We start from the raw sequence: 13,429 nt of genomic DNA, 5'->3' as shown, positions 1-13,429 counted from the left end.
CTTAACATCACCTTGTTCCTGAGCCTCACTGGAATCTCTAGTGGAGAATAGCTGTGCAAGATCGGCTCTCCGCTACATTGGTTGGCAGCGCTGGGATCCAAACTCACAGAGGAACAAGCGTAAATGGAGTACGGATGGAGATTGATTTTTCTGCGCTAAAACGCTCCACGCTAAAGGACCTCCTAGAGGCAAGGGGTATACAAGCCAGCAATAAGAAGAAAGCAGTACTTGTTACAGAACTCATGGCAGAGTACAGAATGGAGGGCGATTCAGTTCCGGCACAGAGGGAGCCGGGAGGAACACCACAAGGATCGGAATTCCAGAGGCAGGTTCAGTTCAGGCTATCCTTTTATGGGGAAAACCCCCCAACAGAAATTGTTACCAGGACAATGGCCGAGGTACAAGAATTCATCCTAAGGACACAGGCACCAGAACAAAGCTCTGCAATTAATGTGCCACAGGAAGGTAAGCCTAAAATACCATACCAGGCTTTTAAAACATATGTGGAGGCAGAGGAAGATATAGACGCTTTCCTGCAAGACTTTGAAAGACTGTGTGCACTGCATAAAATTAACGCAGAGGACTGGGTACCTATTTTGGCCGGAAGGTTAACCGGGAGGGCAGCAGAGGCATATCGGACTGTACCTAATGACGAAATAAGGAATTACAGTAAAGTGAAAGAAATTATACTCGCCAGGTATGCTATAACACCCGAGGCATACCGGCGGAGGTTCCGGGATCTAAAGAAAACAGAGAAGGACTCGCACGCAGAGTGGGCATGCCGATTACAGGGGGCAGCGCTCGGGTGGGTGCAAGCTAGCAAGGCACGTTCTATGGAGGAGGTAATACAAATGTTGCTGATGGAGCAGTTCTATGAGGGAGTAACCAATGAGGTCCAGGAATGGGTAAGGGACAGAAACCCTACTTCCCTTACCGAGGCGGCTAGGAAAGCGGATGACTACCTGGATGCATGCAGGTCACAAAAACCTGCAGCTCCAAAAGCAACCTTTAAAACATTCGGGGGAAACAACTACACCCCAGCTCCACCGAGACCGCTACCACCACCTCCACCACCCGCTGCACAGCCCCGGTTCCGACAACCCACCGCTGGCCCCTGTCATCACTGCCAGAAGTGGGGACATTATAAAAGGGAATGCCCACAGCTACGGGACCGTTCCACCTGGATTCGTCCAGGCCCACCTCCACCCAGGGCGGCCGCAGCCCACCACTACCAGGACCTAGTCACCACCCCATATGGTTCCGCAGTCCCCATTACTACTGTGGAACAATGGGAGGTACTGCACGAGGCAGATCCGGTCCAGGCCAATGTGGATAATCTACGGCACCATCGACAGACGGTATATCTGAATGGTACAGCAGTCCGGGGATTACGAGATTCGGGAGCCACCATCACTTTGGTACAGAGCCACCTGATTTCAGATCAGGCAAAACTGAACAAAACTGTTGCCGTCCGGGTAGCTGGGGGAGCAGTGTACCGGCTACCTACAGCAAGGGTACATTTACATTGGGGAGCGGGGGCAGGGGAAGTGGAGGTGGGGTTGATGCCACATTTACCGGCGGAGGTTCTATTGGGGAACGATCTGGGGAGGCTCACTTCTGCTTTTGAGCCCCAGTCACCCACCACAGGAGAGGTCAACCCTGTAGTCACCCGACAACAGGCCCGCACCCAGGACCACAACACACTGCCGGAGGTCCAGGTAAGCAACCCTACCCCCCCTCTAGAATGTGTCCCCTGGGCTCCACCTAATGAATTTGTAGCTGAAGTCGCAACAGACCCCACGCTTCAGGTGTATAGGGACAAGGTTGGCACGGGTTCCCCCGGGGCGGAGGGAGAGAAGTTTATCTGGGATAAACAACTTTTATACAGGGAAACAACCAAACAGATTACGGGGTTAGACCCGATAGCGAGGAGACAATTAGTGGTACCACAGCGGTACCGGGCTGAATTACTCCGGATAGCGCATGATATTCCGCTATCCGGACATCTAGGGGTTAGTCGCACCAGGTACAGACTAACCCAGAGTTTCTTCTGGCCAGGGATTAGCCAGGAAGTACGCAGATATTGCACGACTTGCGATACCTGCCAGAGAGTGGGAAAAAGGGGGGATCGCAGGAAGGCTAAACTTCACCCCTTACCCATAATAGAGGAACCTTTTAGCCGAATAGCGGTGGATCTGATAGGCCCCCTCAATAAAGTTAGCCCGTCAGGAAAACGGTATATTTTAACGGTCGTAGATTATGCCACCAGGTATCCAGAGGCAGTGGCTCTGACCAACATCCACGCTGAGACGGTCGCGGATGCCCTCATGCGGATATTCTCCCGGATGGGATTACCCAGGGAGATTATCTCGGATCAGGGTACCCAGTTTACCGCAGAATTCACCCAACACCTCTGGAGGATCTGTGGCATTAAGCCTATTATCAGCGCCCCTTACCACCCCCAGACGAACGGGCTCTGCGAACGATTCAATGGTACCTTGAAGCAGATGCTCCGAACCTTCGCAGAGACCCACAAGGACTGGGAACGATTCCTGCCGCACCTCCTATTTGCATACCGGGAGGTGCCGCAGGAATCCACAGGGTTCTCCCCGTTTGAATTATTGTTTGGAAGGAGGGTCCGAGGCCCATTGGATCTTATTAGAGAGCATTGGGAGGGAGACCGGAGCACAGATGGCACTCCCATCCTACCATATGTGTTGGCCTTTCGGGACCGCCTAGAAGCGTTGACCAAGACGGTACGGGAAAACCTTCAGGAGGCCCAGACCCGCCAGCGTACATGGTATGATCGGGGAGCCAGGGACCGTAGCTTTCAGGTCGGGCAGAAGGTACTAATTTTAAAACCTGTCCGACATGATAAGTTACAGGCCGCCTGGCAGGGCCCATATAAGGTGGTGGAGCAAAGATGCGATACCACCTATATTATCGGCCCCTGCACAGGGACTGGGGGGCGACGCATGCTCCATGTGAACATGCTGAAGCCCTACCACGAGCGTACTGAGGAGGTAACCGCCATCTGTGCCCCTAACACGGAAGAGTTTGACAGCTTACCCCTCCCCGATTTGCTGGGGGATGGGCAGCTGTCCGGAGATTTAGGGGAGGTTACGCTGGGAGATCGGCTGAGCCCACAGGAGCGGATCGAGGTACAGCAACTATTGGAAGAGAAACGCGACACGTTCTCTAATGTACCTGGATACACGCCTCTGGCAACTCACCGGGTCGAGACCCCAGGGCAACTACCCATGCGCCAGACGCCATACCGCATTCCAGAAGCGGTACGGGCAAACATGCGTAAGGAGATCGACGAAATGCTCCAACTGGGGGTGATTGAACCCTCAGACAGTCCTTGGGCATCTCCTGTAGTCCTCGTACCAAAGCGAGACGGTACGACCCGCTTCTGCGTGGACTATAGGAGATTGAACGAGAAGACTGTATCTGACGCCTATCCGATGCCCCGGATAGACGAGTTACTGGACAGAATGGCCAGGGGCCAATACCTCACCACTATTGACTTGTGTAAAGGGTATTGGCAAATGCCCCTGGCCCCAGACGCCATCCCGAAGTCGGCCTTTGTCACCCCATTTGGCTTGTACCAGTTTAAGGTCATGCCATTTGGGATGAAAAACGCCCCAGCCACCTTCCAAAGGATGGTGGATCGACTCCTAGATGGATTCCAGGACTATACATGTGCCTACCTGGACGATATTGCTATTTTTAGCAATACGTGGCAGGAACACTTAGCTCACATCGGAGCTGTACTAGATAGGATAAGGGAAGCAGGTCTGACCTTGAAGCCGGCCAAGTGTAGTATCGGCATGGCTGAGGTACAATACCTGGGACATAGAGTAGGGTGCGGTAAACAAAAACCCGAACCCGCCAAAGTAGAGGCTGTAGCCCAGTGGCCCACCCCTAGGACTAAGACCCAGGTTTTAGCGTTTCTAGGGACAGCAGGGTATTACCGGAAGTTTGTTCCCAATTATAGCGCCCTGGCCAAACCCCTCACTGACCTGACCCGTAAGAACCTTCCCCGCCAAGTAAACTGGACCCCGGAGTGTGAGCAGGCATTCCAACAATTGAAAAATGCACTGATAAATGCCCCTGTCTTGGCAGCTCCCAATCCAACTAAACGTTTTCTTGTTCACACAGACGCTTCTATGTTTGGATTGGGGGCAGTACTGAGTCAAGTCGGGGCCGATGGCGGGGAACATCCAGTGGCTTACATCAGTCGCAAACTGTTACCTCGAGAAGTAAGCTACGCCGCCATCGAAAAGGAATGCCTGGCTGTGGTGTGGGCCCTAAAGAAGCTACAACCCTATTTATATGGACAGCCCTTTTCCTTGCTCACGGATCACAACCCGTTAGTCTGGCTGAACCGGGTGGCTGGAGACAACGCCAGGCTGCTGCGCTGGAGTTTGGCGCTACAGCCTTTTGACTTTAATATCCAGTACCGGCCGGGTAAGCAGAATGGAAATGCTGACGGGTTGTCAAGACAAACTGACTTAGAGAAATGATCCGTGAGCCCCCGGACATCCCCAAGCCGATCCGTGTTGGATCAGACTGTGTATGCCGGCTTGTGGGCAAGGGGGAGCAGTGTAGCGGATTGGTACCGGGCTGTCCCACGACATGTATGAGAATAAGTGTATTTGGTCATATGGCTGGTTTAATGTGTATGTACATGTATAGAAAGCATGGTATCCGGGTATAATGACAGTTAAATGTATGTAAAGAATTGTATTCCTCTAGTTGTTCAGTAGAATCATTCAAATAAAACAAGGGAATGAAACTACCGAACAACCAGACCACCCAGGAATGAGTGTGCCTCCAATTACCGTTTGCAACAATGTTGCAAACAGGTAATTGGCAATCAGTGCAGTGTGGTCTTTGTCCTCTGGGTGGCCGCCATTCGGGAAACAAACACGTGGCGGCGGCCATCTTAAACTACCGAACAGCGGTGTTTTGCCGTCGAGTGTCTGGAACTAAAATCGGACACTTGACTAGGCAAACACCGCTGAGACCTCCATACTTCCAGAAATTCGTATGGAAACTACCGAATGACCCGCCGTTCGGTAGAAAGAGCCCCATAAACAAGGGAATTCATTCAAACCCTCTCCAGGCTCTATAACACAGGCAATTCGCCTGTTTTCATTCCCTTGTTTGTGACCGACCGCAGGGCCAAAATGCATGGAACTGTTTTCGGATACTTTACCCATGCGGTCGGTCAAATCTTTGGAACCCCATATCTCACGAACCATTCATCCGAATGGGCTAATTTTTAAGTATGTTGGTCCCCCAGAATAGAGCTATCTGGGGATGTTGGATTTGTGGATGTACCCCAAGTATTTAGGGTACATCCAAAACTCGGGGAAAACTGTGTACACAATAAGGGGATTATGATGCTAGAGGAGGGGAGGAGATCTGTGGGAGGTTACTACTTAGAGATTGGATAATGTCTTAAGTGATAGAACCTCCTCCCTTGCATGGGAGAGGGCTTTATAAGGAACTGTGGAATAAAGCTTGTCAGACTACTCCTGAAACTGTGTGTCGTCCAGTTATTGGGATTGCGATGGGGATACTGCTGTATTACTTTACCTGCTGGAAACCTTGCCTGTGGACTTAACATCACCTTGTTCCTGAGCCTCACTGGAATCTCTAGTGGAGAATAGCTGTGCAAGATCGGCTCTCCGCTACATCTGTATGGAAACCCCTTGCATGGGGAACTGCATAAATACGCTGCTTGTGAATAAACCGAGTTAGTTGACTCCCAAACTGTGTTTCGTCCGGTTATTGGGAGGATTGGGGATATTGCCTTGCTTTCTACTCTGACTGTGGATTTCCTGAAGATACCAACGGATATCGTGTACTAATATACTGCATTCCGTTACAATTGGTGGCAAGCGACGGGATCCGAACCTTACAGCCGAAAAGCAGCGTTCGTGTAAACTGGAACTACCGAACAAGGAAAGCAAGGGCAATTCGTATGGAGATTGATTATACCATACTGAAACGACAGACTTTAAAAGAACTATTGGAAGCCAGGGGTAAGATAGCCAGCAACAAATCTAAGGCTGTGCTGATCGCAGAACTGATGGAGGGAGACCAAGCCCGCAGCGCTACGCCCCCACCAGCCATGGAAGAGACCCCATTCCAAAAAGAGCTACGAACCAGGTTGGCGTTCCTACCACAACCATTACCGCTGGAAATAATGACCGTGATGATATCGGATGTACAGGATTATCTGATGGCCACCAGCACACCAGCAACACCGCCTAGGGCAGAGTCTGTTACTGCCTCCACCTACGGACAGGTAAAACCCAAAGTCCCACATCACGCATTTAAAGCGTTTTGTGAAGAAAAGGACGAAATCGATGGGTATTTGCAGGATTTTGAGCGGCTGTGCGATTTGCACGATTTGGAACCCGCCACATGGGTGCCGCTGCTGGCAGGCAAATTATCGGGTAGGGCAGCTGAAGCCTACCGTGCTGTACCCCGAGAGGACAGCAAAGATTACCCTAAGGTAAAGAGGGCGATCTTAGAGAGGTATGCTATTACCCCAGAGGCGTACCGGCGGAAATTCCGGGGCTTGCGCAAGCCTGAGAAAGATTCACATGCAGAATGGGCGCACAAGCTAGACCAAGCATCACTAGGCTGGATACAGGCCAGCAACGCTACCAACATGGAGGAGTTGAGGCAGTTAATGCTGCTGGAACAGTTTTTTAATGGTTTGTCCCCGGAAGCACAAGAATGGGTGAGGGACCGTAAACCACTCACCCTACCCGAAGCCGCTAAATTGGCGGATCAGCATTTTGATGCCAGGAGGCATCACGGTGCCCAAAATAAGACTCTCCCTCGGATTACAGGGACACCCAATAATTTTATCCCTACCAGCCCCACCGTACCCCTGCACCGGCCAGCACTGAATACTCCACCACCCCCCTCCCGATACAACGGCCGGGCTAACATTCAGTGTCACACATGCAAACAGTGGGGGCACATTTCTCGAGAGTGCACCCAAAACAGGAGCCGGCAAGCTTGGAATCAAGTGCGACAAAATTTGGCACCCAGGGCTGCTGCGCACCATTACCAGGTAGCCCCCGCCACCCAAGAATTGCTGAGTACTCAAATTGAGGAGCCTCTAGGGGTGCTGCATGAGGTAATGTCGGTCCGGGCCACCGACAACCGACAACATCACCGGCAGCTAGTAACCCTGGAGGGGAAGGAGGTACAAGGGCTCCGGGATTCAGGAGCCACTCTAACTTTGGTTGCACCACATTTGGTACCAGGCGCAACCCACACTGGCGGCTCAGTGGCAGTACGGGTGGCAGGGGGAGCAGTATACCGGCTACCTACTGCCAAGGTTCATTTGGATTGGGGTGTGGGAGAGGGAACTGTGGAAGTGGGGCTGATGCAGAATTTACCTGCAGATGTTGTGCTGGGGAATGACTTGGGCCAAATGACTTCCGCTTTTATTCCCCAGGCTCCGTACCAGGAGGCACACCCCGTAACCACCCGACAACAGGCTCGCACCACGGCTACACCGATACACTCTGAGGCTCAGGTAAGAGACCCGGTTCCCCAACTGACCCCCATGTACTGGGATACCCCGACGACTTTTGCGACCGAAGTCCAGACTGATCCCACCCTCCAAGTATATAGGGACAGGGCACAAACAGACCAAGCAGGGCTAGAGGGGGAGCGGTTCATCTGGGAGAAAGAGTTGCTATACCGTGTCACGGCAAAAGATGTGGGGGGGTCTGTCACCTTAACTAATAAACAGCTAGTAGTACCCCAGAAATATAGACAGGAACTGCTGAGAATTGCGCATGACATTCCCTTGTCAGGACACCTAGGGATGACCCGTACCCGATACCGTTTGACCCATGCCTTCTTCTGGCCCGGGATCTCTCAGGATGTGCGCCAGTATTGCACCTCCTGCGACGTCTGCCAGCGTGTAGGTAAACGAGGGGATCGCCACAAGGCCAGGCTATGTCCCCTACCCATCATTGCAGAACCCTTCAGCCGAGTAGCGGTGGATATCGTAGGGCCCTTGCCAAAACCCAGTCCCTCTGGCAAAAGATATATCCTAACTATAGTGGACTACGCCACCAGGTACCCCGAAGCTGTAGCTCTCTCTAATATCCACGCTGAGACCGTAGCGGAAGCCTTAATGAAGGTATTTTCCCGAGTAGGGTTTCCCCAAGAGATCATCTCAGACCGAGGTACCCAATTTACGGCCGAAGTTACCCAACATCTGTGGAAGGTGTGTGGCATTAAGCCAATAGTTAATTCCGCCTACCACCCCCAGTCCAATGGGCTATGTGAGCGGTTCAACGGGACGCTGAAGCAGATGCTTCGGACGTTCGGGGAGACCCACAAAGACTGGGAGAGGTTTCTGCCTCACCTACTCTTTGCTTATAGAGAGGTTCCCCAGGAGTCAACAGGATTCTCCCCGTTTGAGCTACTATTTGGGAGGAGGGTGCGGGGACCCTTGAATTTGATTAGGGAACACTGGGAGGGGGAGAGTCCCACTAACGAAACCCCTATCATATCATACGTCCTGGAGTTCAGGGACCGTCTGGAGGCGCTAACTCAGGCTGTACACACCAACCTCCAGGCGGCCCAACAACGCCAGCGACGCTGGTACGATAGAGGAGCCAGGGACCGCAGCTTTCAGGTGGGACAGAAGGTCTTGATCTTAAAGCCCGTCCGCACCGATAAGCTGCAGGCCATCTGGCAAGGCCCATACCAGGTAGTGGAGCAGCGATGCGACACTACCTATGTGATCGGCCCCTGCTCAGGGGTAGGGAAGAGACGCATGCTCCACGTGAACATGCTCAAACCCTACCATGAGAGGATCGAGGATGTAACGGCAATCTGTGCCTCCTCCTTAGAGGATCAGGAGAACCTACCTTTACCTGACCTACTAGAACCCGAGGAACAGATAGAGCCTTCCCGGGGAGTCCAGCTGGGGGAGCGGCTAAGCCCCCAGGAGCGTGCCCAGGTACAGGCGCTGATTGTAGCCAAAGGGACTACCTTCTCCAATTTACCTGGGTACACTCCGTTAGCCACCCACCGAGTAGAGACCCCGGGACAGCTACCTATGCGCCAGGCTCCATATAGGGTTCCGGAATCAGTCCGTACCCATATGAAAGCCGAACTAGACGAAATGCTGCAGCTAGGGGTTATCGAACCCTCCGATAGCCCCTGGGCATCGCCGGTAGTCCTGGTACCTAAAAAGGATGGCACCACCCGATTCTGTGTCGACTACCGGAGGCTAAATGACAAAACGGTGTCTGATGCCTACCCGATGCCCCGGATAGACGAGCTGTTAGATAAGATGGCACGGGGCCAGTACCTCACTACCATTGATTTGTGTAAGGGGTACTGGCAGATTCCTCTAGCCGATGACGCCATCCCCAAGTCGGCGTTCGTCCCCCAGTTTGGCCTGTATCAATTCAAGGTCATGCCTTTCGGGATGAAAAACGCTCCGGCTACCTTTCAGCGGATGGTAGATCGGCTACTGGACGGTTTTCAGGAGTATGCCTGTGCTTATCTAGATGATATAGCCATCTTTAGCCAGACCTGGGAAGACCACCTACACCACATAGGGGCGATCCTAGATCGCATTGGGGAGGCTGGGTTAACACTAAAACCTAGCAAGTGCCACATAGGTATGGCCGAGGTACAGTATCTGGGCCACCGTGTAGGATGTGGGCAGCAGAGGCCTGAGCCAGCCAAGATTGAGGCCGTAGCAAAGTGGCCTACCCCCAGGACTAAGACCCAGGTGCTGGCGTTCCTAGGGACGGCCGGCTATTACAGGAAGTTCGTCCCCGACTATAGCACCCTGGCCAAACCCCTAACGGACCTGACCAAAAAGAACCTTCCCCGACTGGTTGTCTGGGCCCCAGAGTGTGAGCAGGCATTCCAACAACTCAAAACAGCTCTCACCAATGCTCCTGTGTTAACTGCTCCTGATCCAACTAAAAGATTTCTTGTTCACACAGACGCTTCCATGTTTGGATTGGGGGCAGTACTGAGCCAAGTGGGAGCCGATGGCGGAGAACACCCCGTAGCCTATCTAAGCCGCAAGCTACTACCCCGGGAAGTGAGCTACGCCGCCATCGAGAAAGAATGCCTGGCCGTGGTGTGGGCCCTTAAAAAGTTGCAGCCATATCTGTACGGACAACCTTTTTCTTTACTCACAGATCACAACCCGTTAGTGTGGCTAAACCGTGTGTCTGGAGACAATGCCCGGCTGCTGCGCTGGAGTTTGGCGCTGCAGCCCTTTGACTTTACTATCCATTACCGGCCAGGAAAACAAAACGGTAACGCTGACGGGTTATCCAGACAGACTGAACTCGAGAAGTGATCTGTGAGTACTCTCCCGGACATCCCCAAGCCGATCCGTTGGGATCAGACTGTGTATGCCGGCTTGGTTCTGGGGGAGCATTGTGGCAAACCTAGCCACTTCTGAACTATATTCATTGCAGGTTGTCCGTAGGCTGAATGTATAACGTGTCCCGTTGACTGTATGTGTATTGTACTGTGACCGTTCGCATGCTGGCAGCCGTACGCTGCCAGCATACAACGCATTCGTACGACGAAACACGGCTATCCTGGCCGTTCGCCGTACGAATGTGGACTCCCCAGGTAGACCACACATTCCCAGGTCGTGTGGCACCAATTAACCGATTGCAACATTGTTGCAATCGGTACTTAAGGGCTCTCCTAGGTGGCCGTCGATCCACTACCGACCATGCGGCGGTCGGCCATCTTGGATCCTTTGTCTCTGCAGCGGTGTTCGGTCGTCGAGAGCCTGGAACTGAAAACGGCTACTCAGTGATCCGAACACCGCTGGACTTCCAGAGCGTTCGGGAGTACCGCGTTCGGTACATTATGTGTCCCGTACTTATTCGGTACTTTTAAACTCACCTTGATGTTTAAATGTATTATGTGCGGCGTTCGGTCAATTCAGCTGGGATCGGAGCGGTATTCTCACAAAGTGTGCGCCCCGACCCCAGCTATCTACCGAACGTTCGGTTATTCTAAAGTGCCGACTATTACGGGAATTATGTATTTTAATGTCAATTGTCGGTTTTGCTGCACGAGGGGATAATCCACTTAATCGTCCATTTTAGTGGGAGTATCCTTCTCGTGCAGCGATGCCTGTTGGGAAAGTCACAATGCATGTTGGGAGAAATCCCCTGGAATATCTGTATGGAAACCCCTTGCATGGGGAACTGCATAAATACGCTGCTTGTGAATAAACCGAGTTAGTTGACTCCCAAACTGTGTTTCGTCCGGTTATTGGGAGGATTGGGGATATTGCCTTGCTTTCTACTCTGACTGTGGATTTCCTGAAGATACCAACGGATATCGTGTACTAATATACTGCATTCCGTTACAGGCAAGGACGGTTGGGTCACTGTATAACACTATGGGTGGAGTTATATATGTATATATGTTAATTTATGCTTATTTATGTCTAATGTTTTGGTTACAGAAAAGAAGAGATTTAATAAATAAAGTTATGGATGTGTTATGCAGTAATTTAGTTTGTGATAATAAATGCTGTGGCCTGTTTCATCCATACTAAGTGGTCTGTCGTTATTGGGGGGGTTTAATGGGGTTAGATTTTGTTCTAGGCTGCATCGCGATTCCCCACTACGTACATACATGGGAGAGGGAGCGGGGTATTATCGTTAGTGATACACTTTGAGCTGTGTATTTATTAAGCCGTCTCTTCCTCTCCCATTATCTGAGCGTACCCTGTAGCTATGGGGCGATACCTGCATTACTGTCAGGGGTCGAGGCTCTGTAATCACCTCACCTTCCTCAAAGTGCTTTTAAGTCACTCAGAGCTGGGATTAAGTGAAGAGCTCCTGGCCTCGGGCCTTCTATAAGAATCTCAATATCTTTCCATTTTCTGAAAAAACACCCCACCCCGCCCCACTTACCATTCAATAAATAAAATAATAAACAATCTGAGAATGCATTTTTTTGCCTCCCACCCCTGATTACATAGATTTATTTTGGGGGACACCACCGTACGTGTTTCAGTTTGAAAACAGTAGGCGCTCTGTATACAATACAGAGAGAGATTGCTATACACACAGCACGCTATACGCAGAGTGCGCTATACACAGAGCAGAGAGATTGCTATACACAGAGTGCGCTATACACAGAGTGCGCTATACACAGAGCAGAGATATTGCTATACACAGAGTGTGCTATACACAGTGTGCTATACACAGAGCAGAGAGATTGCTATACACAGAGTGCGCTATACACAGAGCAGAGAGATTGCTATACACAGAGTGCGCTATACACAGAGTGCGCTATACACAGAGTGCGCTATACACAGAGCAGAGAGATTGCTATACACAGAGTGCGCTATACAGAAAGTGCGCTATACACAGAGCAGAGAGATTGCTATACACAGTGCGCTATACACAGAGCAGAGAGATTGCTATACACAGAGTGCGCTATACACAGAGCAGAGATTGCTATACACAGGGGGCGCTATACACAGAGCAGAGAGATTGCTATACACAGAGCAGGCTCTATATGCTGCGGGAAGGGTTAATAACCAGACACTCGCTGCGGTCAGATCACAGGATTTCCATAGTTTGTTTATCTGTATTGTGCTTTCTGAGTGATTAGTGATATTATAGAGGGTAAAGTCAAACAGCGAGCTGCAGGTAACATGTACAGGCGTGTCCGCTCTCTGCAGGACTGTGTACTAACCACACCTGTAATACAGAGAGTGCAGGGAACCCTGACCATCCACTGACATACTATGGGGCAATACAGGGTCTGATCTCCCCCATACTGTACAATACAGGGTCTGATCCCCCACACTGTACAATACAAAGTCTGAGCTCCCCATACTGTACAATACAGGGTCTGATCTCCCCATACTTTAAAATACAGGGTCTGATCTCCTCCACCCAGTACAATACAGAGTCTGAGCTCCCCATACTATACAGTACAGGGTCTGATCACCCCACACTGTAAATTACAGAGTCTGATCTCCCCCATAATGTACAATATAGAGTCTGATCTCCCCCACACTGTACAATACAGGGTCTGAACTCCCCCACACTGTACAATACAGTGTCTGATCTAACCCCCACACTGTACAATACAGAGTCTGATCTAACCCCCACACTGTACAATACAGGGTCTGATCTCCCCCATACTGTACAATACAGGGTCTGATCTCCCCCATACTGTACAATACAGAGTCTGATCTCCCCCATACTGTACACTACAGAGTCTGATCTCCCCCATACTGTACAATACAGGGTCTGATCTCCCCCATACTGTACAATACAGAGTTTGACCTCCCCCCATACAGTACCATACAGGGTCTGATCTCCCCCATACTGTACAATAGAGTTTGACCTCCCCC

Source organism: Pelobates fuscus, chromosome 9 (genome assembly GCF_036172605.1).
Source record: "Pelobates fuscus isolate aPelFus1 chromosome 9, aPelFus1.pri, whole genome shotgun sequence".
NCBI lineage: Eukaryota > Metazoa > Chordata > Amphibia > Anura > Pelobatidae > Pelobates > Pelobates fuscus.
The sequence above is the reverse complement of the archived record's forward strand: the minus strand, read 5'-3'. Positions refer to the sequence as shown.